General features: G+C 46.7%; 1 protein-coding gene across 1 annotated transcript in view; it reads right to left on the minus strand.

Moving 5' to 3' along the window:
* The window catches only part of SNX31 (sorting nexin 31), a 133,076-nt gene extending 105,936 nt beyond the window's left edge, over nt 1–27,140 (minus strand). Inside the window, exon 1 of the mRNA XM_066578383.1 lies at nt 27,068–27,140. The gene's annotated coding sequence lies outside the window, so the exon portion shown is untranslated. The remainder of the gene's footprint in view (nt 1–27,067) is intronic.
* Between the last annotated feature and the right edge of the window lie 637 nt (nt 27,141–27,777).

A 27,777-nucleotide genomic window follows, 5' to 3' on the forward strand; every position in this document is an offset into this window, starting at 1 on the left:
TGGTTGACGTCACGTTTGATTGACGTTAAGCGGTGGATCCAATTCACTTGACCGCTCCCTAGTAGTTAACGCTATTAGATGTCAGTGTTGTTTTCAGTAGCTATATGACGTTATAATGTCAGGGTCTTAAAGGGAACCTGTCATCAAGTATAAGCACTAGAGATGAGTGAGCATACTCGCTAAGGGCAATTGCTTGATCGAGCATTGCCCTTAGCGAGTACCTGCCCGCTCGGGAGCAAAGATTCGGCTGCCGGTGGCGGACGGGGAGCGGCGGGGGAGAGCAGTGAGGAACGGAGGGGAGATCTCTCTCTCCCTCTCTCCCCCCTGCTCATGGCTGCAACTCACCTGTCACCCGCGCCGGCAGCCGAACCTTTTCTTCCGAGCGGGGAGATACTCGCTAAGGACAATGCTCGATCGAGTAATTGTCCTTAGCGAGTATGCTCGCTCATCTCTAATAAGTACCATAAATAAGTGCATATTCCCATTCATCTTTATGGGAGTGCGTGCACACAGCCGTCTAAGAATTACGCTTGTTGTTCGATATGGTATGATAAGAGGCTCCCCGTCACCTAAACTATAAGCGCCATAATTTAAGGCCCATTTAGACGCAATGACTAATGCTCAAAATTCGCTCAAAAGCCGTCTTTCGATCAATAATCGTTGTTCGTAACTGCAATAACATCGTGCAGGTTTCGTTATGCTGTCGCTCATCGTTGTCTTTCAGCGCGCTGAAAGACAACGATGAGCCTTATCAGGGATTCACAGCGGGATACACCCGCGCTTGTCTTCTGCATCCTCCGCTCAGAGCGCTTGGCCGTATAACAGCCGGGCACTCCGTGCAGAGAACAGCTGGATGCAGAAGACAAGCAGGGACACCCCACTTGTCCTCTGCATCCTCCGCTCAGAGCGACTGGCTGTATAACAGCCGGGCACTCGGAGCGGGGAACAGCTGGAGCGCAAGGTGATCGCTCAACGTTTGAGCGATCATGCTGTGCTGTAAATGACACAACGATTATCGCTCAAAAGATGTCTTTTGAGCAATAATCTTTGAGTCTAAATGGGCCTTTAGTTCATGGTGCTTAGCGTTGATGACAGTTCCTCTTTTATAATGGTCATAGCAGTCTAATAATACTTGGTTCGCTATGGTCCTGTATAAATATGGTAATGAATATAATGAAATGACACCTGAATGTTCATAGAACTGTTGTTTATAGGAGTCTATAGATACATTACAGTCACTTGTGTATTGTTATGGGTTAACAATAAATCACACTTCCCTACATGGAATGTATTGTAAGCAGCCCACAGTAATTACTTTTGTTTCCTAGTAATGTAATTTATATCCAAAATATACCCAGAAAAACAATAAGACATCCTGCGAGCCGCGGCTATTCATCGTCAGCTGCCTGGGCCATTTAATTTCTCATCTACAAGGCAGTTTTACGCGCTCAGCTCCCTCTCTATAGGCCACGTCTGTCTCTGAAACACCGAAGCTCAGAATCAGCTTTTCTTTTAATTCATTTCCTACCACCGTGACCATGGTAATGACTCTGTCATATTAATCTTCTTGTGTATTGGTAAGCGGCTGATATTTAACCTATTTTGTGTGCAAGCTCTGGAGAGAATCAACGGCTAAGCTCAATTTAACATACAGTAAAGACAACATACAAGAAAACCCACATAAAGAGAAATCTTACATATAAGTGTACAAGCACCTATATACATGTTAAATATGTGAGTGGCTGTGTGGGTATATATGTATATACGAACAGGCATAAGGATCTGTGTGACTTTAATAAGGGCCAAACGGTGATGGATAGAGGTGGTTAAATACTAGGAGGTGGTTAAATACGGTTGCTGCTAATGTAAGGGACTTTTTACCCCCCCCAAGATTTATCGTTTGAACGAGCGAACGATGCGCAGCCTATTTATACAGGCAGATACATCATTGGCTCATTCAAACGTTCATTCGATGTATACATCAATGGGAATGACTGAACAATCGGTATTTAAACCGAGCGATTAGTGAAGATTAGAGATGAGCGAGCGTACTCGGATAAGCACTACTCGCTCGAGTAATGTGCTTTATCCGAGTATCGCTGTGCTCGGGGCTAAAGATTCGGGTGCCGGCACGGAGCGGGGAGCTGCAGGGGAGAGCGGGGAGATCTTTCTCTCCTTCTCTCCCGCCCGCTCTCCCCTGCTCCCCGCTGCAACTCACCTGTCAGCCGCAGCGGCACCCGAATCTTTAGCCCCGAGCACAGCGATACTCGGATAAAGCCAATTGTCAGGACAGTGTCCGGGATATGGGGGTCCCTGAGATATCCCGCAACCCCTGTCCCTGCCTACTTGCCCCCCTGGGCTAACCCCCAGGGCGACAACTGGGCGACGGTCCCTACCCTCACTAGGGAAGCGGGACACGGGAGCCAAACAGACACTGAGACAAACAACGGTAGAATGGTCAGACAATCCGGGTAGGCAACAAGAGGGTACGCAGTACAGAGGGGTCAGGCAAAACGTAGTCAAGTCCAAAAGCAGGTGTCAGAAAAGCCGAGGTCACAAGAGCAGTCAGGATAAACGCGGGTGCAGCTGGAGAACCAAACTAACACTGGCAACGCCTGACAGGAAAACACACATATTTAAATGCTGTCAGTGCTCCCGCCCCAGAAGCTGATTGGGGCGGGGAGCCTGACAGCAGCAGGGCTAATCAGGGAGGTGCTGGGGGCACGCCCCCAGTCTTGCAGCACAGACCGTTACTAGGGAAGCCAGCCTGGTAGTCAAGTGACTAGAAGCACCAGCTGCCTCCCTAGCAACCCGGCGGCGACCAGTCTTACAGCGGCCCGGGGAGATCACCAGAACCGGGGCTCCCCTACGCCGCACTCCTGTAGCCCGGGTGGCAGGACCGGTGGTGCGGGCACGGCGGCCCCGCGAGTTGCCGGTTCTGACAGTACCCCCCCTTCTACGGGGGGACACCGGACCCCCATGGCCCGGTGCGGGCTTAAGCGGAAAAGCCCTGTGGAATGACTGGACTAGGCGTGGCGCATGGACGTCCCTGGCGGGGACCCACGTCCTATCCTCAGGGCCAAATCCTCTCCAGTGGACCAGGTACTGCAGCCCACCTCTAACCCGTCGGGCATCCACAAGCCTTTCTACTTCATACTCCAGTTCCCCCTGTACCAGAGAGGGAGGAGGCGGGTTCTGGGTGGGGAGAACTGGAGTCACATACTTCTTAAGCAAGTTCTTGTGAAAAACCTTGTGGACCTTCCAGGGGTCAGGAAGTGCCAACTTATATGACACCGGGTTGATAACCTGAGAAACCGTAAATGGGCCAATGAACCGAGGAGCAAGTTTCAGGGAGGGAACCTTAAGTCTCAGATTCTTGGATGATAATAAAACCTGCTCCCCGACCACAAAAGGTGCAGAGATAGTACGTCTTTTATTTGCGTATTTACGCAGTTTCTCTTGGGAACCCTGAAGGTTCTTACGAACCTGGGCCCAAACTGTGCACAGTTCTTCAGCGGATATGTCAGCGGCCGGATTGTTCGAGACAAAAGGAGTAGAAAGCGAGAACCGGGGATGAAACCCATAGTTACAAAAAAAAGGTGACAGTTGGGTCGACGAGTTACCATGGTTGTTAATAGCAAATTCGGCGAGAGGTAAGTAGTTGGCCCACTGATACTGGTTATCAGAGACAAACAGTCGCAAATACTGGATAAGTTCTTGATTCATCCGTTCCGTTTGTCCGTTACTCTCGGGATGGAAAGCGGAGGAAAAGGACAAATTAACGTTTAGATTTTTACAGAAGGCTCGCCAGAAGCGAGCGACGAACTGAACCCCTCTATCTGACACAATATCCTCGGGGATCCCATGTAACCGAACAATCTCCTTGATGAACATCTCAGACAAAAGTTTGGCGTTAGGCAACTTGCCAAGCGGAACAAAATGAGACATTTTAGAGAAACGGTCAACTATTACCCAAATGACCGTATTCCCCAGCGAGGATGGCAGATCAGTAATAAAATCCATGGACAAATGGGACCATGGCCTGGACGGAATGGGCAAGGGCAGAAGAGGCCCCTCAGGACGTCTCCTGAGATTCTTCCCCCTTGCGCAAACCGGGCACGCGGACACAAATACCCGTACATCCTTGGCCATGTGCGGCCACCAATAGAGTCTGGCCGCTAACTCCAGAGTACCCCTGATGCCGGGGTGTCCAGCTAGGACTGAAGCATGTGTCTCCTCTAACACTTTCAATCTCAGTGACAACGGGACAAATAATTTACCTTCCGGAAGGGCTTCAGGAGCCGATTGTTGAGCGGCGTGAATGAGAGGTGAAAGGTCGGAGGAGACAGCAGCGAGGACCACCCCAGGGGAGAGAATGCTCTCAGGCTCCGGCTCGGAAGGTTCCGGAGAACCAAAACTCCTAGACAGGGCATCAGCCTTGACATTCTTAGAACCGGGTCTATAGGTAACAACAAAATTGAACCGAGAGAAAAACAAGGCCCAGCGGGCTTGCCGAGCATTTAACCTCTTAGCGGAATCTAGATAGGTGAGGTTTTTATGGTCTGTGAGTACCGTGATCTGGTGATGGGCTCCTTCCAAAAAATGCCTCCACTCTTCGAAAGCCCACTTAATCGCCAGCAATTCCCGGTTGCCTATATCATAGTTCCGTTCGGTGGAAGAAAACTTCCTAGAAAAATAGGCACACGGTCTAAGGTTGGTGAGAGTGGAGGGACCTTGGGACAGTACCGCTCCCACACCAAACTCAGAGGCATCTACCTCCACCACAAAAGGGCTGGACAGATCCGGTTGTACTAGGACCGGTGCAGAAGAGAACGCCGCCTTTAGGGTATCGAAGGCCCTCAGAGCCTCAGAAGACCAGGTCCTAACATCTGCCCCCTTTCTGGTGAGGTCCGTTAGAGGTTTAGCCACCACGGAGAAGTCTTTAATGAATTTGCGATAGTAGTTGGCGAAGCCGAGGAAGCGTTGAAGGGCTTTCAACGACCCTGGCTGGGCCCACTCCGTGATGGCCTTCACCTTTTCAGGATCCATCTGGAAGTCGCATGGCGTGATGATATACCCCAAAAATGATATCTTTTGTACCCCGAAAACACATTTCTCGAGTTTAGCAAACAGCTTGTTATGTCTGAGTCGAGCTAGCACAGTCTGAACGTGAGTATGGTGACTCGGCAAGTCGGAGGAAAAAATTAAAATGTCGTCTAGATATACAACCACGAACACCCCCATGATATCCTGAAACACTGAGTTCATGTACCCCTGAAAAATGGCGGGGGCGTTACACAATCCAAAAGGCATAACTAGGTATTCAAAATGCCCGAGGGGCGTATTGAAGGCGGTTTTCCACTCATCCCCTTCCCGAATGCGGATGAGGTTGTATGCTCCCCTGAGATCAAGTTTAGAAAACCATCGGGCACCAGCGACCTGGTTGAGGAGGTCAGGAATGAGTGGAAGAGCATACTGGTTTCGGACTGTGATTTTATTTAGCTCTCTATAGTCAATACAGGGCCGGAGACCCCCATCCTTCTTCTCAACGAAGAAAAACCCGGCACCCACCGGGGATTCTGAGGGCCGGATGTGCCCCTTGGCCAGACTGTCGTGGATGTAGTCCCTCATGGATTCTCTCTCTGGGACCGTAACGTTATAAATGCGGCCTTTAGGAAGTTTGGCCCCAGGAATCAAGTCTATTTTACAGTCCCATTCCCTATGAGGGGGCAGAGCTTCAGATAATTGTTTGGAGAACACGTCAGAAAACTCGGAGAGGTATTCTGGTAGGGGGCTCCCCTCGCAGGTGGAGATTCCCACCTTCACCGCACAAAGGTGGTTGACACAGCGGGGACCCCACTTTACCAGTTCCAACGTGTCCCAATTTACTACCGGGTTGTGCTCCCGGAGCCAGGGGAGGCCTAGGACGACGTCCACAGACAAATCTCTCATCACTAGAAAGGTGCAGGTTTCCACGTGTAAGGCTCCTATCGTAAACCTTACTTCAGGGGTAACCAGATTAACCACCCCTGCTTGCAATGGAGTGGAGTCCACTCCTGAAACCAGAATCGGAGTCTCTAAACGTAACAAAACTCCGGACAGTTGAGCAACGAAATTAAAGTTAACGAAATTAGCCGCGGCCCCAGAATCAACAAAGGCTTGCCCAGTACGGTGGAAAGCATGAAATTCTAGGGTGCAAGGCACTAACATCTTGGACAACACAGGGAGTACCTTGGCTCCTAGACAGTCCCCCCGACAACTGCCTAGGAGCGGGAGTTCTTCCTGCCGTGGCTTCTTGGCGCAGGTAGCAATGCGGTGACCCGGCTCCCCACAGTAGAAGCAGAGGTTCTTCTTCAGGCGGTGTTCCCGTCGTTGCTTGGGGGTCATGGCTCCCAGCTCCATGGCCTCGGTGGTGGGAGGGTAAAAGGTCGGGTCAGTCGAAGAAGTAGACGTGGGGAGTGGGGTGGTCCGAGCGGCGTGTCTGGCCCTCAAACGTCGGTCGGCTCGAATAGCCAGCGACATGGCTTGCTCCAGAGTTCTAGGCTCTGGGTGGGCCACAAGTAGGTCCTTGAGAGCCTCAGACAGGCCGGTCAAAAATAAGTCTTTTAGGGCGGCATCGTTCCACCGGGATTCCGTACAATGTTGACGAAATTGGGAACAGTAGTCCTCCGCCATCTTACAACCCTGGCGCAGGGCCAGGAGTTTGGAGACTGCGTAGCCCGCCCGGTCGGGTTCGTCATAAATTTGACCCAGGGCGGAAAAAAAGGCGTCAAGGGATAGTCGGGCTGGAGAGCCAGCTGGTAGCGAGAAAGCCCAATTTTGGGGCTCTCCCCTCAGGCGGGTAATTACGATTCCCACTCTCTGGTATTCAGTACCAGAGGAGTGGGGGCGGAGATCAAAGTAGAGCTTGCAGCTCTCCCTAAATACAAAAAACTGATCTCTCTCTCCGGAGAAGCAATCCGGAAGCGTGGCTCGAGGTTCTGACATTGTTCCTGGAGCGGACGAGGGCTGCATGGGGCCTGCAGCTGCCACTTGTTCCCGTGGCTGCAAGCGGGCGGTTAGGTCCTGGGCAAGGGTCGTAAGGACCTGGACCTGGTTCGCTACAGCCGCCACGGCCTCCATCGAGGGGCTCAAAGTCGCCGGGCGGATGCAAGGGTCTGACCTTCGTTCGGCCAGTGTTACTGTCAGGACAGTGTCCGGGATATGGGGGTCCCTGAGATATCCCGCAACCCCTGTCCCTGCCTACTTGCCCCCCTGGGCTAACCCCCAGGGCGACAACTGGGCGACGGTCCCTACCCTCACTAGGGAAGCGGGACACGGGAGCCAAACAGACACTGAGACAAACAACGGTAGAATGGTCAGACAATCCGGGTAGGCAACAAGAGGGTACGCAGTACAGAGGGGTCAGGCAAAACGTAGTCAAGTCCAAAAGCAGGTGTCAGAAAAGCCGAGGTCACAAGAGCAGTCAGGATAAACGCGGGTGCAGCTGGAGAACCAAACTAACACTGGCAACGCCTGACAGGAAAACACACATATTTAAATGCTGTCAGTGCTCCCGCCCCAGAAGCTGATTGGGGCGGGGAGCCTGACAGCAGCAGGGCTAATCAGGGAGGTGCTGGGGGCACGCCCCCAGTCTTGCAGCACAGACCGTTACTAGGGAAGCCAGCCTGGTAGTCAAGTGACTAGAAGCACCAGCTGCCTCCCTAGCAACCCGGCGGCGACCAGTCTTACAGCGGCCCGGGGAGATCACCAGAACCGGGGCTCCCCTACGCCGCACTCCTGTAGCCCGGGTGGCAGGACCGGTGGTGCGGGCACGGCGGCCCCGCGAGTTGCCGGTTCTGACACCAATTACTCGAGCGAGTAGTGCTTATCCGAGTACGCTCGCTCATCTCTAGTGAAGATGCTACGATGATTTTTATGCCAGCATAAAATGAATGATAAGAAAAAGCGAGCAATTAATTGTTGATCGTTCAATCGTTGGCTGCGTTCACACTGAACAATTATAATAAAATTCATTTTAGCTCGTTAAAACAATTTTTTTGATATTTCGATATTTTTCGATATTTTGATAATCGTTCTATGTAAAAGGGCCTTAGGGTAGTGTAGGAGAAACTCAATGAGGATGCTGTTCATTTTAACTACTGTACAATAATGCCTTGATGTATTATCACGTACATGTAGGTCTGGGGAAAGGCTTCCATTCCCACATCCCAACGTACATGTATGTGATGATGAGCACACAGGCCCAGAAACAGAGCCAAGGTGATCACCACTAAGGCCAGGCTGTAATTCACAGCCAGAGTCCTTCTGCAAAGGCCAGATCACTGTTAAACCCCTTAGATGCTGCGGTCAGTGCTGACCCTGGTATCTAAGAGGTTTAGAGAGGAAGGGAGTTCTTTCACTCACCCCTTGTCTCCTCCAGAATGCAATCTGGTTGCTATGCCTATCCTCAGCATAGGTCATTAATAGTTGATTAGCAGAGGTCTGCTGTTACGTATTGCGGCGGCCTGGGTTGGTAATGCAGGCACACTTCCCATTGAATTCAATGTTAGCTATGCCTGCATTACCAAATACATCTGCAGCAATACAGACAGAGCTGTTTACTTCTGGCTCTTTCCACGATAGCATTTCTGGCAAATTAGCCGGAATCCCAACTGATGGACCCCAGCCGATCAACTAGGTCATCAGTAGGAAAGTCCTGGAAAATCCCCTTGATACCAATGGTGGCATAAAAAGATACAACTTTGCCTGCAAATAAACAAGCCCTCATATGCAGGGGCATAACTATAGGGGGTGCAGGGGATGCGGATGCACCCGGGCCCAGGAGCCTTAGGGGGCCCATAAGGCCTCTCTTCTCCATATAAGGAGTCTAGTACGATGAATAAAGCATTATAGTTGGGGGCCCTGTTACAGATTTTGCATTGGGGCCCGGGAGCTGCAAGTTACGCCTCTGCTCATATGGCTACATGGATGGAGAAAAGAGTTACGAGTCTCAGAAGGTGGAGATGAAAAATGAAAAACAAATCGCCATATCTTGAAAGCCAAAGAAACATAGGCTGCGTATTTAAGGGGTTAACCAGTCTTACAAAGGACACAACAAACAGAAGATCCAGTGATCTGCTAATCTTATACTTTTACGACAATGTTTTTATTATACTACGGAGGTAACTGATTGACTGCATGAAACTCAGAGAAAGTCACTTATTTGTGTCTGGTTATAAAACTTTAACTTGCTACGTATAAACCTCAATTACAACATTTTCCAAATCACTCTGTACTATAATATGCCAGACACGGTAAGAAAACCGTAAATAATACAAGTTGCACTTTGTATTCTGATCTTAAATGGTCACAGACTTTTCAAACAACTTGTTATGTGAAAGCCAACATGGAATTTTTGTGCTGATAAATCACTCTGAAGTGTTGGCCACCAGGGGTCTCCCTTCCTTCTAATTTGCTGCCCACTACCTGTTGTCAAGTAAAGGTTCCTCTCCAGTAAAAGAGATAACAAGACAGAATACAGGAAGTGGGGCAGAGTGATTACCCATGCTGCCCATAGACGTCTGTACACAGGGTAAGGGGCAGGAGGAGGGAGAGAAGCAGAGACTCACACAAACATGCTGATAGATCCAATACCAAGTTGTTTACTGCTATTTATTCACATCTCCACTGTCCAGTACTTCTGTAATGGTGATGTTATTTCTATGTGTGTGTTACAGAAAGTTAAAGGGATTGTCTGGATGTGTCATCAGTAGTTGATGGACAGGGATCCGTTACTCAAGACCCTCGTCCATGAGCTGATCGTCTGGCCCGGTGTGCAGTGCTGTGGCCCAGACGTTGTCATCAGCAGACAGGTGAAGAAGTGCGGGCGCTGGCTTCACTTCCATTGAAATCAATGGGAGAGCCACACTGCTACTTCACTTCCTGGTCCTGTTACAGTGCAGCAGTAGCTGAAGTGCACATGAACAACTGATGGACAGGGTCCCAAGCAGCGGACCTTCATCCATCAACTACTGATGACCTATCCAGAGGACAGGTCATCAGTCAAAATGAGCGTAGACAACTCCTTCAAGGAGCAGAATCTGGCCTTTTCCCTGTGAACAGTGTATAGAAGACATCATAACAACAATCTCCAGTCACCAGCTGAGAGACAATTGAGAATTAGAGATAGCCATTGCCTGTTTTCAAGTGAGGTTCCTCCCTAGTAACAGAGATAAAAAGTTGTTATACAGCAAGTGGAGGAAGGTGATGACATGGAAGGTGGCAGGAGGAGGAAGAAAAGCAGAGAGTCACGCAGACATGTTGGTAGAATTATTTACTGTTATTTATTCACAACTCCACTGCTCAGTACTTCTCTAGTGTCCTTCCTGATTATGTTATTTCTCTGTGTAAGGCTGCCTGCAGACGAGCGGAAATCCCGCCGCGGGATTTCCCGCGGGATTTCCGCCGCTGAAAGTCTGCATAGGAGTGCATTACAATACGCACTCCTATGCAGACGGCCGCGGTTTGGCCGCGCGAAATCTCGCGCGGCAAACAAACCGCGGCATGTTCTAATTTCCTGCGGGGCACGCACTCACCTGGCCGCCGGCTCCGGTCTGCGCATGCGCCGGCTGCGCGGCAGCCGGCACATCAAAGAGCCGGGGCCGCCAGGCGCGGGTGAGTACGCGGTCGTCCCTGCAGGCTCTGGGGTCGGATCGCGCGGCGAGATTTCTCGCTGCCGGATCCGACCCGCTCGTCTGCAGGCGGCCTATGTCACAGAGAGTTAGGGAGAAAAATCTGCACTCTTCTCTGTATAAAAACACATCATAACAGCAGTCTCCAACTATCAACTCAGAGACAACTGACAATTAGAGATAGAGTCTGCAAAGGATAAAACTGGTGATAAATGCAATATACACGTCATATAAAGTTATTTCTCATGCGCACACACTGTAGCTTATTCTGAAAAGTTAGGTACTTTTGAAGCTTTCGGTCTCTTTTCAGGCTCTGCTCACACTGCCATCATGAGTGGCTCATATTGGAGCCACTACTATTTTACCAGGGAAAGCAATAGCCAGACAGATGGGAGCTGCGCTGGCTCATAGAGAAAGCTTATGGGCACTGGACCCTCCTCTTAAATAGGATACATACAGGGGGTGGATAAAAATATGGAAACACTGTACGAAATGTATACCTTAAGTTAGATGGGATTATAAATCATATTCCAATAAGACATGTAGAGACCGATTTTAAGTGGAGGTAATATGACGCAGACGCTGCGGGGCAGAAGTGAATATTGAGCTGTGCAACAAGGTTCCATTGCTCATGGGTATTAGTGTATCTTGATGCCACCGTAAGCTAGGGGTGTGACAGGGAAAACTCCCCTGTCACACCCCTAGCTCCTGATAAGCTCAAGAGCAGAAGGTCCTGGAAGGTGCTAAATGGCTGCTATGTGACTGAGCAGCCCTCCGCAGCGAAACACCTGTCCCCCGCCGCCTAAGGTTTTTAATGTTACATTGCCACAGCGCTGTAGGCTGCAGGGTGTCCTCCTCCTGGAGGTCTATGCTGTAACTCTCAGCCTGTAACTCTCAGTCCGCCGACACTGTAGGCTCCATGCTCTCCTTAGGCAGTGTGCGGAAGGGGGGGGGGAAAGGACGCATGTAAGCGACGTATGTGTGCCTCTGTGTTTGGACGGCGTATTTCAGTTACTGGTGGGCTGGCGCTCTGTCGTTCCTGCTGTGCAGTGCAATTGTACTCATATGTGGGGGTGTGGGGCCTGCTTCGCGGCACTCTGTGTCCTGAATAATGACGACCTTGCTCAGCGCTGTTACACAGAGCGGGGTGGTGGCTTGTCAAAGGACAGCGGTAAAGGGTTATTACGCACAGCCAATCCTCCCCTGCTACCCCACTTACCGCTTAAACACAGAGCGGGGTGCAGGCTTCTGCTGCGCTGCCGGGGAAATGGGGTTTTTAGCTGCCGCAATCCCCGGCTGCAGTAGTGGCTGACCCGAAGAGCCATAGGACTTTCAGCTGCAGTATTACGTTAGTGGTTTAGCAGGACCTGAGCTGTGCAGCCAATCAGGTACAGACAGCGTCACCCCCTGTCAATCTTGACTCCACCAGGACTTCCTGGTGGTGTCAAGATACACTAATATCCAGCTGCTGTACCAGCTGGCTCCCAAAACCACCCAGAGCAGGGCAAGAGGTGAAGTAAACACAAATTTGCCAGTAAATCTCTCAGCCAAGCAAGGGTCAAAAGGGCAGCGCAGTGCTAATAATTAAAATCCCATGCATTTCGCATGGTGTTTCCATATTTTTGTCTACCCCCTGTACCACGATAAGGGCCTTGACACCCATAACGGATCTATTTTCAAATGGATTCCAACAAATCCTGACTGCGCAAACACGGTCGTATGAAGAAGAGCTTATAGTGAAATTCTCAAATAAAAATGGAGCAGAGTCAGGATGCATTCGCACGCGACAGATAACGGTCCCGTTCATCAGAATGGGGCTTGTAGAAATTCATGCTCACGCTACAGAAAAAAATGAAGAAAGCAGCATAGATTTTGAGTCACAGCAATTTCTGCAACAAATCTGGCCTGTGAAAATATAGCCTAATAAATATTATGTGACTTGTAAAGGCGTCTGCTCCCCGTGGTTTATGTGTATATATCACACAGCCCTACAACATACAATTTATACCAGTTCTACTCTTTGGTTTACAAAGCGCATTGTAAAAACAAATCGTTATTAAATTGAATGTAATCAGTGAAACAGACATCGCTGTAAAACATCCATCTCTCCCAGACTGCGTTTTATTTCAGTTTATAGTTTTTCCATTGCCAGCTGGCGAGGTATTCTGCTTTTTGCTATTTATTGGACGCCCTCCGCCCCCTTGTGACGTCACGCGGTGTCTATACTTTACATGAAATAGTGTGCGGGGCTCAGCGACTGCAGCGTATCCTCACATATCGCAGTAGATGGTAGATGGAAACTTTCAGGAAAGTTCAGCTTTCATTACTTTGACTGGAACTGTATAGTGCAGACCTGATGGTAAGTAGGACAGTACAGAAAAGGAGCAACCCGAAACAAAGAAAAACTGCAGCGTGGGCTGTATCCTTCGTGGGGATGTGTAGGTTTAACACTTAGAAGCAGAAAATTTTCTGTATAGCGGGTGCAGCCAACCACAAGTGACCATCACAACTTTAACGCTGGACGTGTGGACCACGAATACTGAAAATTTGGGTATAAGGGCTTATTCAGATGACCGTAGGCGCAACTACGCTCGCTGGCACAGACCGTAGTTGCAACTGAAGGTGGGGAATCCCTTCCCCTTCGACGGCTTTTTAAACTCTGCGCTAGAGCGCAGGAGTTTGAAAATAACCGCAGGGAGATAGGTGCTGCCCGATCTTCCCCCGCACGGAGTATTCACTATGTGCAAGAAAGATAGGGCAGGTCCTATCTTTTCTCGGCCGGACGAGGAAAGACATAGTGAAAATGAAACCACTGAAGTCCTATTGATATCAGTGGTTTCATTTTGTCCCATTGGGGACAAAACCACCTTTGTCTGAATCTGCCCTAAGGTGCAACCAGGGAACATGTAAGAGTACACAATGGTGTATTTACTCTGTTTATTGTATAACTAGTGTATATATATGTGCTTTGAGGCTGCCAGGCCTCTTCTTGAGTATCTGCTGGGAGCATACATCAATGGCAGAGAGTAGTGCTCTGATATCATGTCTGCAGAGGCGTTTTCAATTTGTAACTCAGGTACAATTCCTTTAAGGCCCTTCCACATTAAATTACAGAAATCTGAACCTAACGACTTCAACAGGGTCATATGACTTTTGCATATGTTTGGGGAATCCAGGATCAGCAGGTTGAATTTCAAAGCCCAATGTTGGGACCTGAACCCAGAATATGATATGAGACAAGATGCAACTGCACCCTTGTGCATTTCTGTCTCATATAATGTCACCTGCTGAAAGAAACTATGACATTGGAAATAAAGAACTGTTACCCATTAAGGTTGCCCTCTCCGAAGGGAGACATCTTTTGGAAGGTGCCAATCATCCTGTAATTGTCCTTAGGCCTCCCTCACACAGGGCGTTTGCAGAAACGCAGCGTTTTTCAACGCTGCGTCTACTGCAGATTCCGCCCCGTTTCAGCAGCGCTGGCATACTTTATGCCAGCGTTTTGGCTGCGTTTTCAGCTCGGCTGAAAACGCAGCCAAGGATGCTGAAAAGAAAAAAAAAGTAATACAGATAGTCCCCGACTTGCGAACATTCGACTTACGAATTTCGCTAGATACGAACTATCTGTACAGCACAGTATGATGTAATGCTATGGCATTACATCATACTGTGCAGGGACCGGGCAGGCTTCTATCAAGCCTGATAGAAGCCTGTCCGGTCACATCGCGGTTGCTAGGCAGCTGGGGGCCTTCTGAAAGGCCCTAGCGCTGTCTATGCAGAGCGCCTAGCAAGCCGTGCGCTTGATAGGCACTCTGCATAGGCAGCCCTGGGGCCTTTCAGGAGGTCCCCGGCTGCCTAGCAACCACACAGCGTCCCGCGATCTCATCATGGGACGCTGTACGGGCCCCCTGAACGTCGGGTGCCGGCTGTTTCTTACAGCGGGCACCCGGCGGCAGCAGTTCCGACGAGCCGCGCCGCTCGTCAGAACTGTTAACACTTTAAATACCGCTGTCAGAGCGGTATTTAAAGTGTTAACAGTTCCGACAAGCGCCACGGCTCGTCGGAACTGCTGCCGCCGGGTGCCCGCTGTAAGAACAGCCGGCACCCGACGTTGTATGGAGTGGGATCCACCCGCGATCCCCTCCATACAAGCATTTGTTCGACTTGCGAACAAAACGGACTTGCGAACGGACTCCCGGAACGGAACCTGTTCGCAAGTCGGGGACTAACTGTACTCACCTAGCCGCTGCAGTCCGGGTCGTGGCCGCTGGTCTCTGCCGCTGATCCGGGCTTCCTCTGCACTGACAAGTCTATTGCCGTAGGCCATGTTTGAGAACCCCGCCTCCGGCAATAGAGTGCTATGATTGGTTGTCGGCGCTTGCTCGATGCCCAATCACAGCCCTTCATTGACTGTCTCAGCCAATCAGAGCATGCCGATGCTGATTGGCTGAGACAGTCAATGAAGGGCTGTGATTGGACATTGAGCGTGCCGATAACCAATCACAGCACTCTATTGCCGGAGGCGGGGTTCTCAAACCTGGCCTACGGCAATAGACTTGTGAGTGCAGAGGAAGCCCGAATCAGCGGCAGAGACCAGCGGCCGCGACCCGGACTGCAGCGGCTAGGTGAGTATTGCTTTTTTTTTTTCTCTACCTAGCTGCGACTGATTTTTTGGGTAGGGCTTCTATTGCAAGCCCTCACCCCGAAAATCGGCGAGCGGTTAACGCTGCCAAAAACGCGGCACCAAGTGTTGCCGCGTTTTCAGCAGTGCTAAAACCGCTGCCCATTCATTTCAATGGGCGACGTAGGGCTGAAAACGCCCCAAAATAGAGCTTGCATCACTGTCAAAGCGCAGTGTTTGAAGGCGCAGCATTTTCAGCCCTGTGTGAGCAGCCCCATTGAAATGAATGGGAGTGTTGTACAGCGTTTAGCGCTGGGCTGAAAAGGCAGCACTAAACGCTGTACAAAACGCCCTGTGTGAGGGAGGCCTTACTGACCACAAAAATCTACAGTTTATCCGGACGGCTAAAAGGCTATCGGCAAAACAAGCACGTTGGGCCTTGTTTTTCTCCAGATTTAATTTTATCATTTCTTATCAAGCTGATTCAAGAAATGGCAAGGCTGATGCCTTGTCCAGGATTCTTACTGAACCGGGTAAGGGAACTAATAATGACTACAATTTTGTCCCCCTCCAAAAAATTTTCTGGGAATAGTTGACTCAAAAGAATTCCCAAGTAAGTTCAAAGATGGGTACCAAAATGACCCCTTTCTCAATCACCCTTCTATGGACGTGGATCTCTCTTTTAAGAAGGGGTTTTGGATGCAGGAAAACAGACTGTATGTTCCAGATCGTTTTTGATTTGTAGTCCTTATACTGGTCCATGATTCTAAACTTACAGGCCATCCTGGAGTCAGGAAAACTCTGGAATTACTGCTTTGTTCATTCTAGTGGCCTAATTGTAAAAACAATGTGAACAAAAATTTATTGCCTCTTGTGTAATGTTTGCGCGAAATAAGACACCACGATCTCCTCCGTTAGGACTTCTCCAACCACTTCCAGTCCCATTCAGGCCTTGGGGAGCAATATCAATGGATTTTATTGTGGGTCTTTGCCCTTCTTAAGAAATGACTATGGTCCTTGTTGTGGTGAACCAGCTCACAAAAATTGCCCATTTTATTCCCACTGCTGAACAAACTGGAATTAATGATCCAGGAGATATTTAGGCTGCATGGCATTCCCGATAATGTAGTTTCTGATAGAGGGGCTCAGCTTACATCAAGATTTTGGTAAAGCTTTGGTACTGCCCTAGGGATTACTATCAACCTGTCTTCCACCATCCATCCTCAGTCCAATGGCTAGACCGAAAGGACCAACCTGACTCTTGAGCAATACCTCTGCTGTTTCATTTCCTACCTCCAGTATGATTGGGTGGATTACTTACCTACAGCAGAATTCACCTATAAGATCTCCAGACATAGTTCTACATTCCAAAGTCCTTTTTTTGATAACCTTGGCTCACATCCGGTGTTCATTCCTGACCTTTCCGTGAATGCTTCCACCCCTATGGTCACTCATAGGCTAACTGCATTACGGGAAACTCGGGAAAAGCTAAAAGAAATGCTACAAGAAGCACAGGAACACTACAAAAAGGCAGCGGATAGACATAGCAAAGCTTTCCCTACCATCCAGGTGAGTGATAAGGTTTGGCTGTCTACTAAAAACTTAAAAATGTATTTGCCTTCTCCCAAATTGGGGCAAATGTTTATTGGGCCTTTCCAGATTTCTCAAAAGGTGGGCCAAGTAGCCTTCCGCCTAAAACTCCGTGGCAGACTTAGAATCCATCCAGTATTCCATGTGTTGCTACTTAAGCCATATTATAGCAACACCTTTCCTGGAAGAAGCCAGCCACCTCCTCCACCAGTGAAGATCCAGAGTGAAGAGGAGTTTCTCGTGGACCAAATCCTGGGCTCCAGAACACATAGAGGGAGGCTGTAGTGCCTAGTGCAAAGGAAAGGATATGGCCCAGAGGAGAACTTGTAGGAACCAGCCCACAACGTCCAGGCTCCAAGGCTTACAAGCGAGTTTCACCACAGGTACCCAGTAAAGTCGGCCCCAGATATGTCCGGAGGCCATCCTGGTAGGAGGGAACTACTGTTGGGACTCGAACCCGAGACCTCCTGCGCTCCAGGCGACAGCTCTCCAGTGAGCTATCAGACTATTGAACAGATCACCTGCTGAACCAATTCGCATTCCTGCTAACCCAGTTCCTGTAGATCCACCCTGTCTTGCGATTGTCCACCCTATATAACCTAGCCTGGCACCTCTGATCCTTGTGAGATTATTGTGCTTCCAGACAGTAGTCAAGCTCTTCCACCTGGCGCTCCTCCATACTACTACTTGACATACCTACCTGTGTGCTGATCTCTGGCTTTCCTGACTACGCTACCCGCCTGCTCCTCTGTACCACCAACTGATACCTACCCATGTGGTGACCTCTGCATTCCTTGACACGCTACCAATCCGCACCGGTTACACCAAGAGACTTCAACCCAGAACCGGATTGTTACAACCAATCTTTTTGTTTCACCTGGAGAAAAGCCGCCACCAGAACTGTCTGGCTACAACTTACTTCCCTCTTGCCATGTAAAACAAATGAATACTTGGCCATGCCAAGTTTTCATGTGTTTCGGGGAATTGGGGGAAATAGCTATCCTTAGAATAAGTCATCAATAGTACATAAGTGAGCATTTGACTAACAGCACCCCTACCCCACCCCCTGATCAACTATTTGAAGGTGCTTCAGTGGACAAACTCGGCTCTACACTGTATAAAAATAAATATTAAACACTGGAGCTGTTGGCAATTAGTCATTAATCTCATTATAAAGTCAGCTGTAAACAGTCTGCAAGCAAACATTCTAGGAGAGTACCTTGAACAATAAGAATAACTGAACAGTATGTTCTAGCGTCTAGGAGACTAAAAACAAAATTAATTGGCCCTTGTCCTTACACTAGTCCTTAGGCTGTCATTGAAGGCACTAAGGGTCATTTACATTGGTCGATTATTGCGCAAAATTCGTTCAAACTATCAGAAATGCGCGATTATCTTTATGTCTAAATGTAAAGCCATAATTTACTATTCGTCTACTTTTCACTTGAAAAATCATCGCTGGTTCACTGACTTCTCACTGCGTGTAAACGCTCCCCGCTCAGTGTCTCTTAAATACAATGTGAAGTGCTAAGCGAGAAGTGAGCGTTACTCAGCAATGATCTGCCTGTATAAATGCTCTGCAAGAGCGCTAACCACTAGCGGTGACGTCACTGCTGCAGGTCGTTTAGCCGACAGTTGTCCCATGATATTGGGGCATTACTCCAACATGCTCTCATTGCCATCTTGGCGACATAAACAGGACATATATGTTAACATTTGTGTATACAGTGAAACACACAGAGACGATCGCCCAAAGTTTTACTGAAGAATGCTCTAGTAGAGGCACAGAAAAAGGGTTAGTATATAGTGTAACATGGAACCGAAATCTACCACAGAAAATCTGGTCAAAACAAGACGTGCGGAATAAGTTGGCGCTATACAAATAAAGATTATTATTATTCACTGTATACAGTGTTTTAGGCAAGTTTGGAAAAAATGCTGCAAAGTACGAATGCTTTTAAAAGTACAAGTATTAAAAGGACTATATCACCAACATTTTTTTGTTTTACCGTAATTAAAACCAGACAGTGAAACATTGTCCATTTGTCTAATGTTTTTATTTTTTGAGTGTAGAATGTTTTATTCAGTCGTCTGTATATGGCTATGGGGGGGGAGCTGTCATGTTAAAAGATTATTCCCTGCCCACGAGCGGAAATCAACAGCAATTTTCCGCAGCAAGCAAGTTCTATTTTGTGCGTAAAATCACACGGACAGCTTCCACTGCAGTCAATGGAAGCCGTCCGTCCCACGGCAAGTCACCCGGTCATCACTGGCGCGACGTCAGGGTCATGCCCTGTGCATGTGCGCCGACGCGCTGGCCGAGACACTCGCCGTGGATCCAGACAGGTGAGTATAGGGTCTCTGACCAGCACTGGGTACGATTCCGCTGTGAGATTTCAGTTGGAATCCAACCCAGCCGTGGGCAGGAGGCCTAAAGGTGAGGTTGTGAAAGATAGTCTCATGTCACAGGTCATACACCATGGCAAGACACAAGATAGTTACACTTCATCAACAAGGTCTCTTCGAGGCAAATATTTAATAGCAGATTGGAATTTCAAGACGTGCAGTTCAAGCTCTTTTGAAGAAGCACAAACATATGGGCAATGTTGAGCACTGTAGAAGTAGTAATTTACAAGGAAACTTAGTGCAACACTGAAGCATGGTGGGACTGCATTTCTGAAAATTCAGTTGGGGATTTGGTCAGGAATAATAGTGTCCTCAACACCGAGAAATACAGGCAAATACTTATCCATTATGCAATATCATCAGGGAGGCATCTGATTGTCTCCAAGTTTATTCTTCAACAAGACAACCATCCCAAACATACAGCCAATGTCATTAAAGGGTTTTTCCGGTATATGAAAAAAAGTTACACTGGCTTAAAATGCGGTAAAATTGAATATTCACTTATGCCAGCAGCTCCTCAGCGCTGCCGCCCCGCTAAATGGAACCCAGAAGAGGCTGTGGGCAGTTATGTATCGTTCATTGTGCACAGGCTACAGCGGTGATTCTTTCATGTCCGCTGAAGCCTGTAACTGGTTGAGTGGTCACTTGCACAATGAATGGCATGTGATCGCCCAACGCTTCTTCTGGGTTTCATGCAGTGAACGCCAGGACTGTGCTGCTGGATGGGGAGCCGTATAATCAAAAACTGTGTGCAAGTGTACCTATACTGTTTTGAAGGCAAAGAGCGGTTACACCAAATATTGAGTGATACTGATTTACATTTCTCTTTTGTTCATTCACTTTGCATTGCGTTTATTGACAAAAATAAACTATTACAGGAGTTGTATCGGGGGTCAGAAACACTCTTTTCTCCTTAGGGAGAGCAACTATATACTATAAACTAAGTGAGGAGACTCAAATGGCCACGCACGCTCCTCTGGGTAATATGCAAATAAGGGAGATGGAATAAATCCTCCACAGTGCCACCTATTGAAAGGCAGCATTCCTTCGAGTCAAAGTCAGACTTTTTATACAAGTCTTGTTACAATGACTGGGAATTAAAAGCAAAGCCAGACCCCATGTACATACAGCTGTTTCCAGGTTATTGCCCTTCATCAGTGTACAGTAGGAGTCTGGCTTTTGCTAGTGAGAGGCCTGGGAGCGTGCGTGGCCATTTGAGTCTCCTCACTTAGTTTATAGTATATAGTTGTTCTCCCTAAGGAGAAAAGAGCGTTTCTGACCCCCGTCCCAGGCCTCTCACTAGCAAAAGCCAGACTCCTACTGTACACTGATGAAGGGCAATAACCTGGAAACAGCTGTATGTACATGGGGTCTGGCTTTGCTTTTAATTCCCAGTCATTGTAACAAGACTTGTATAAAAAGTCTGACTTTGACTTGAAGGAATGCTGCCTTTCAATAGGTGGCACTGTGGAGGATTTATTCCATCTCCCTTATTAGGAGTTGTACCAGTATATCAAGTTATCCCCTATCCCCAGGCTGCAAAGCCATCAGGTATGGCAGGATTGTAGAAGAATGAGGTCATCGCTGACTCTGGGGATAAGATTTCGAACCTAGCATTGCACACAGAAAACTCACACAAATATGAAATCCATTCTTTTGGGCATTCTCTCGGAAAGCCTTGCCCATTGTTTTCAATGGGACCTTAAAAGACATTGCATGGCATTGCATGGCACTGAAGTCAATGGAAAACACTTGTGATCCTATCATGCATGTGAAATGCGCAAGGATCGCAATTTCACAAAAGTGATTTTTAATCGAAAACACTTTGCACTGCCGTGAAAATCACACATTGGCAAGTGCGATATTGTGCCGAGTTTCTCTACCCAATCTGCACTCGCCTGTGTGAATGTAGTGTTAAATGCAAATTGATGGAGATGAGCGGCTTATATTTGGCAATATTTGGGAAGGATAGACCAGCCATGCAGCACTGGATGTAAGTACCCTCCGAGAGATACAGCATCATTTACCATCCCATGTACAATTCAAAACAGATGATCATATGGTCATAAGTGGGAAATGGGGGGTTAGAACAAGGACATTTTCAAAGAAACATAGGGAGGGGCATCATGTAGGACTTTGGGAGAAACGGGGAGGGGGAAGTTGAATGGTAAAGCTGAATATATGTAGGGCTAATTAAGTGTTATTAATTACACCGCAGACATATCCGTTTATACTGTATATGGCTTCACCCTACTACCTGCTGATCAGAAGAGAATAATTCAAACCATCATCTTGATTGTAGAAATCACTGTCTGCAAGTTCTGGTAATTAAGTGTCCCATGAGGCCTTGCTCACATATCACACTAAAGGCCTTGTTCACATGAGCGCTGTTTGCGCACATTAGAGGCGAGTGAAAAGAGCACTTCTATAATAACCAACGGTTTCCTATAGAAATGTTTACATGGAAGAATTTTAGATGCACTAAATTCATGCACCTAACAAAGATCAGACATGTGACTGTCACTTCAAGGTCATATCTAAGCTCCGTGGTATGAGAAAAGATAGGACCTGACCTATCTTTGGTGCGTGCTTTCCATAGACTCCTATGGGTGCTGGAAAACACACCCCTCGGATTGTGTGAACGGGCTAATACAAATAGCTGGAATTAACCCGTTCACACGATCTTTTCACGCGCCTATACTGCGCTAAAACAGCGCTCATCTGAATGAGGCCTAAGACAGATGTGGTGAGATCACATTATTGCCGTCATGCTTACATAGATTCGAAATTGTAATTCGATGCCAGAGAACCACATTTTCAGGACCAAGGATCCTTTTACACAACCCAATATGGGCTGTGTAACAAGCATCCTATTAAGGAGACTGGCACTTGTTTACCTGGCTTTCACCCAGGGCAATTCAGACAGCACTGGGGATGAATGATTGTTCATATGATCGTTTGTGCCCAATACTGTTTCATTGCTGTCGGCAGCACATCTCCGAGTGATCGGCGGCACTTGTACAAGGCCTGATAAGTGGGTAAACAAATGTTCTTGTCTGATCATCAGGTCAGACAAATACACATGAGAGGCAGACTGTGCCCACCACCCCCTACCCCGTGAAGTAGCATGCATGTCCGAGGCGCTGTGCAAACCCAAGCCCACTGCATGGAGCGATAAATGAAAGTTTGCCGTTAGCTTGTGCAGCCTGTTTATACAGGCAGATAAATCGTTGACAAATGCGGTCACAATTGCTTTTGCATATTATTCAGTCATTTATGTTCACTGCTACAATGTTCACACACAACGACATGCGAACGATTATTTTACTCCCAGTATAAAATGATCGAGAAGAGAACAAATTCTCATTCGTCATTCATCTTGAGAATTTATTTTGTTTACGAAGGAGAAGACAATCTCAGATCCCGTGTAGAAGCATGGATCCTTAGGAGAAATACAAATCACACCAAGCTGTTGCGGTATCAAATGATTTCTAATGTCTTCAAAGTTGCAAGTTGTTTATACATCATAAATGACATCACAGGAAAAGTATATACCTCCAAAACTAAAAAAGACCCATATAGACGCAAGGATCATCGCTCACAACTCGTTAAAAGTGTCACAATTGAGCGATAATCGTTACGTGTAAACGCGCACCCATCGTGCACTTTTCGTTAGTCATTCGTTCTTCGTTGTTTTTCAATCCGCTTAAAATCCATCGTTTGGTAGTTCGCTTATCGTTTGGTTTAAATGAAAATCGTTCAGTCGTTTAACGGTTTTTACCTCTTTTTCTTTACCTTCACTGATGCACATGCCATTCAAACAGACTATCATTGAATTATCGTTTATCGTCTATTCTCCAACCATAATCGCTACGTTTAAACAGTCGTCTTTAAAAGCAAAACCATCGCTCAGTTTCGAGACTTTTAACGAATTTTGAGCGATGATCGTTGCGTCTAAATAGATCTTAAAAATACATGATAGGCTATAACTGAAATGATTAACATAAGTTCACACCTTTAGGGTGAAGTCACACGAACGTATATCGGCTCAGTTTTCACGCCGAGCCGATATACGTTGTCCTCGTGTGCAGGGGGGGAGGATGGAAGAGCCAAGTGCAGGAACTGAGCTCCTGCCCCCCTCTCTGCCTCCTCTCCGCCCCTCTGCACTTTTTGCAATGTGGAGAGGTGGGACGGGGGCGGGGCTGATTCACGGAACTTAGCCCCGCCCCACCTCTTCCCATTACAAATAGTGCAGAGGGGCGGAGAGGGGGCCGGGAGCTCAGTTTCTGCTCCTGGCTCTTCCATCCTCCCCCCCCTGCACACGAGGACAACGTATATCGGCTCGGCGTAAAAACCGAGCCGATATACGTTCGTGTGACTTCACCCTTAGGCTTCTTTCACATGAGCGCATATCGGTCGGCCGTTTTCACAGCTGCCTGATATGCACTGTGAGCTGATGCATTGGATTCCAATGCATCAGGTGACATGGGCGTATTTGTGAGACATAATAATGCCCGGCCAAGCCAATATAGCGCCGGGCGTTTTTACGTCGAGCCCAAAACATAGTTCTGGAACTATCTTTTGGACTGGAATACGTCGGCCGCTGCATGGGCTCCGTGACAATGGCCGACCAATATGCGCTCGTGTGAAAGAAGCCTTAAGGTGTAACTATAACAGACAAAGAAACAGTTATTTTCTCATTAGGAAGGAATGCAAGGGAGGGGGCTTGTATACTATCTTATCTCTGTCTTACCCAGTAACATACACTCACTAGTGTATAGAAATAGTTACATTTAACCCCTTCACCACTTATACTAGCAGGATGCTTTATCTTTCTAGTCTATAATCTAATAGCAAAAGCAATCAACTGATACATTGATCTACAATTTTCTTAACAATTCAATTGTTGGCCTGTTTATAATGAACGATTATCGTTCAAATTTGCACGATTCAACAATTTTTTGAATGATAATCGTTCCGTATAAAAAAGCCCTCAGATGTTTGGTTGAGGAACAGGAAATGGCCTGGATGGAATTGAGTTGCAACAACAAAATACGCAGAGCTGAAGGTGCTTTTACATGGGACGACCTGTCCTACGCAAGATGCCCAATTGGTCATCCCTGCGATAATTGTTCCTATGCTTTTACACAGGAAGGAGCATAGCTAATGATGGAGGTGGTGCGGGCCGAGGATCGCAGTTGTTCATAAGTAACCGACCGCCTGTTTACACGGGCCGATTCATTGTTCGGTTTTCTGCATGCAGAAACTGAACAACGAATCAATTACATTCTCGCTGGATCGCGGGAATTCGAATGATTACACAGGTCTGCGATGAAAAAAATTGTAGCATATTTAATTAGTGGGTTTTAACAGTATTTTTTGTGCTGATTACGGTAAAAATAGTGAAAAAATTCCATCACCCCTAGATAAGTCACAAATTTCACCTGAAATTTTCTTATTTTCAGGGTTTTTCAGGTTCGGTACGTGTAGGACAACGAATCTAAACTGTCTGCTAGGCGTGACCTTGACTGCAGTCAGTGACTCAGTGTGGAGCCAGCCACTGTGGTGTACGCATCAAACAGTTTTGTGATACGGTATTTAGAAGAAATGGCTACTAGAAGATGTGTCAGCTCTCCTAACTGTTTCTGTTATATTTGTGGGACTTATATCGTCAAGAAGCAACAAAGGAACATTTCTAATTTTGTTCAGAAGGTGTATTTTGCATGAAATTAGGGGACCAAGATAAATCTTGGGCTCCCCATATAGTGTGTTCTGTGTGTGTGTTGAAGAGCTGAGACAATGGTTTCAAGGTAAGAAGAAATCATTTAGTTTTGGAGTACCCATGGTTTGGAGAGAGCCTAAAAATCACAGTGATGACTGTTATTTTTGTTCTTGTTCAGTGCAAGGTTTCAATTTAAAAAACAGGAAGGACATTTCATACCCAACCAACATACGTTCGGCTATTCGCCCTGCTCCTCATGGACCTGACTTGCCTATTCCTTCACCTCCGGATACCCTGGACAATATTTTAGACGATTTAGACCAAATGTCACATAGTAGCGGCGATAATGATGACAGCTATGATCCAGGTACCAATGACCCTGAACTTTTCTCTCAATCAGACTTGAACGATTTAGTACGAGATCTGGGCCTACCAAAGGATTCAGCGGAAGTGTTAGGGTCTAGACTTAAAGAAAGACATATGTTAGCCTCCGGTGTTTCATTTTCATGGTACCGACTTAGAGAAAAGGAATTTGTCCCTTTTTTTACACAAGAGGGTGAACTAGTTTTCTGCAACAATGTACCTGGAATCATGGAAATGTTCAACATAACGTATGACGGAGGAATGGAGACTTCTCATAGATTCGTAAAAAAGGAGCTTGAAAGCCGTACTTCATCACAATGGTAACCAATATGCTTCTGTGCCTGTTGGGCACTCAGTCCATTTGAAAGAATGCTAAGAAAATCTTGGGTTTGTTCTTAATAAGCTCAGCTACTCTGACCATAAATGGACCATTTGTGGGGATTTGAAAGTTATTTCCATGTTACTAGGTCAACAAAGTGGTTACACAAAGTTTCCATGTTTCCTCTGTGAATGGGATAGCCGTGACGAGAAACAACACTATGTCTAGTAGACCTGGCCAATCAGAAAGGCTCTTATTCCTGGAGTTAAATATGTTGAAAGACAAAGTTTAGTGGATCCTAAAAAGATCTTACTTCCACCACTTCATATCAAATTGGGACTAATGAAACAGTTTGTGAAAGCATTACACAAAGAAGGAGAGTGTTTCAAGTATCTTTGTGAACAGTTTCCTGGTCTATCAGATGCTAAGCTGAAAGAGGGAGTCTTCGTTGGGCCTGACATAAGAAAACTTTTAAAAGATGAAATCTTTGTCACTAAAATGGAAATGGAAGAAAAAAATGCCTGGAATTCATTTAAACTTGTTGTAACAGGCTTTCTTGGAAATAAAAAAGACCCAAACTACAAAACTTTGGTTGCTGAATTGTTACAAAACTACAAAATCTTGGGCTGCAACATGAGTGTCAAAAGTCCATTTCTTTCACTCACATCTGGGTTACTTTCCAGAAAATCTTGGGGCTGTAAGTGAGGAACAAGGAGAACGTTTCCATGAAGATCTAAAAGGAATGGAGCGCAGATACCAAGATCGATGGAATGTCAACATGATGGCAGACTACTGTTGGATGTTAAAAAGGGAAAATTCACAAGAACACAGCCGAAAAAGTACCAAAAGAAGCTTTGATGGAAAAAGAAAACGTTTTTACAAAGACTTATAATAACTTTGCAACACATGTGTATCACTATTATGCTTATTTTAGCTAGGGATTGTTGGGTTTTTTTTGCTTTTACTTCATGTTAAAATAATAAAAACAAATAAAATATTTTCAGTTTTTTGTATTTTTTCCAAATACTACAACTTTATTTTGTAGGCAAGCCTTACGTGATAGAAAAAAACCCATGTCATTTTTGAAATCTGTGCAAAAAACTACATAAAGATGATTTAACAAAATCAAAACAATTTTTTAAAAAGTTTTTTTGCAGACCTGTGTTATCGGCCCGTGTAAAAGCACCTTAAGAAGATTTGAAGTTGTCACTGATGCAATGTTACTATGCGACCCAGGTACTTCCTATACTCTTAAGAGACAGCAATGCCTTCAAACATTATCATTATACTTGTGAATCTACAATGGAAACTATCATTTTTGCTGAAGTTTCCCCTTAAATACAGGAATGTCCTCATAAATATATTGTACTTACTTAAATAAAAGGCCTCTGATTTCAGCAGCAGTAATGAAGGTGTTTGGCACAATTAGTATCGCAGCTCATTGTGTTTCTTTAGGTTTGGAAGAATAGACTCCACAATACAAGTGAATTGAGTGTTTAGAAAATCAAGACTGCCCAAAAAGAACTGTAAATTATATTCTTCTCAGTTCTTAAGAAGTGGATGACAGCTAAAGAGTCTGTGAGGCTTAGAAAATGTGCATTTTTTTCAGATATTTATGGCTAAGCGATGACGTAGGTTTGAGTTCAAACACTACTGAGTCATCCTAGACAAGTGGGAAAGAATGCTTCATAATAACTAAAAATGAGATATTTTCTTATTTCTTTCTGATGATTTGTTGGATGGCAGCTGAGTCTTGCATAGTAATCATAGATGTCATAAGACATGACTATTGTTACGTAGCAAATCTTTTTCCATGAAAGGACATCGACAAAATGCCTTGTGTTATGTCCGCTGGGCGCACCTCACCACAAGTGGGACGCAAACGTATCCATTAAAACCGCAAACACACACATATAGTACTTGCACGGACTAATTGCACCTCTCTAGGAAACTGAATGGACAACTGTCCCTCACTGATCAGGGAAAGAGGGGCACCCCTGCCTAAAAGCGGAGTCATCGCCTTGATAAAGGCAGCCCCACTGTCTTCTTCTACTGACCTGACTATCCCTAATCAGGGAACTGG

This window comes from Eleutherodactylus coqui, chromosome 9, assembly GCF_035609145.1.
Source record: "Eleutherodactylus coqui strain aEleCoq1 chromosome 9, aEleCoq1.hap1, whole genome shotgun sequence".
NCBI classification, from domain to species: domain Eukaryota; kingdom Metazoa; phylum Chordata; class Amphibia; order Anura; family Eleutherodactylidae; genus Eleutherodactylus; species Eleutherodactylus coqui.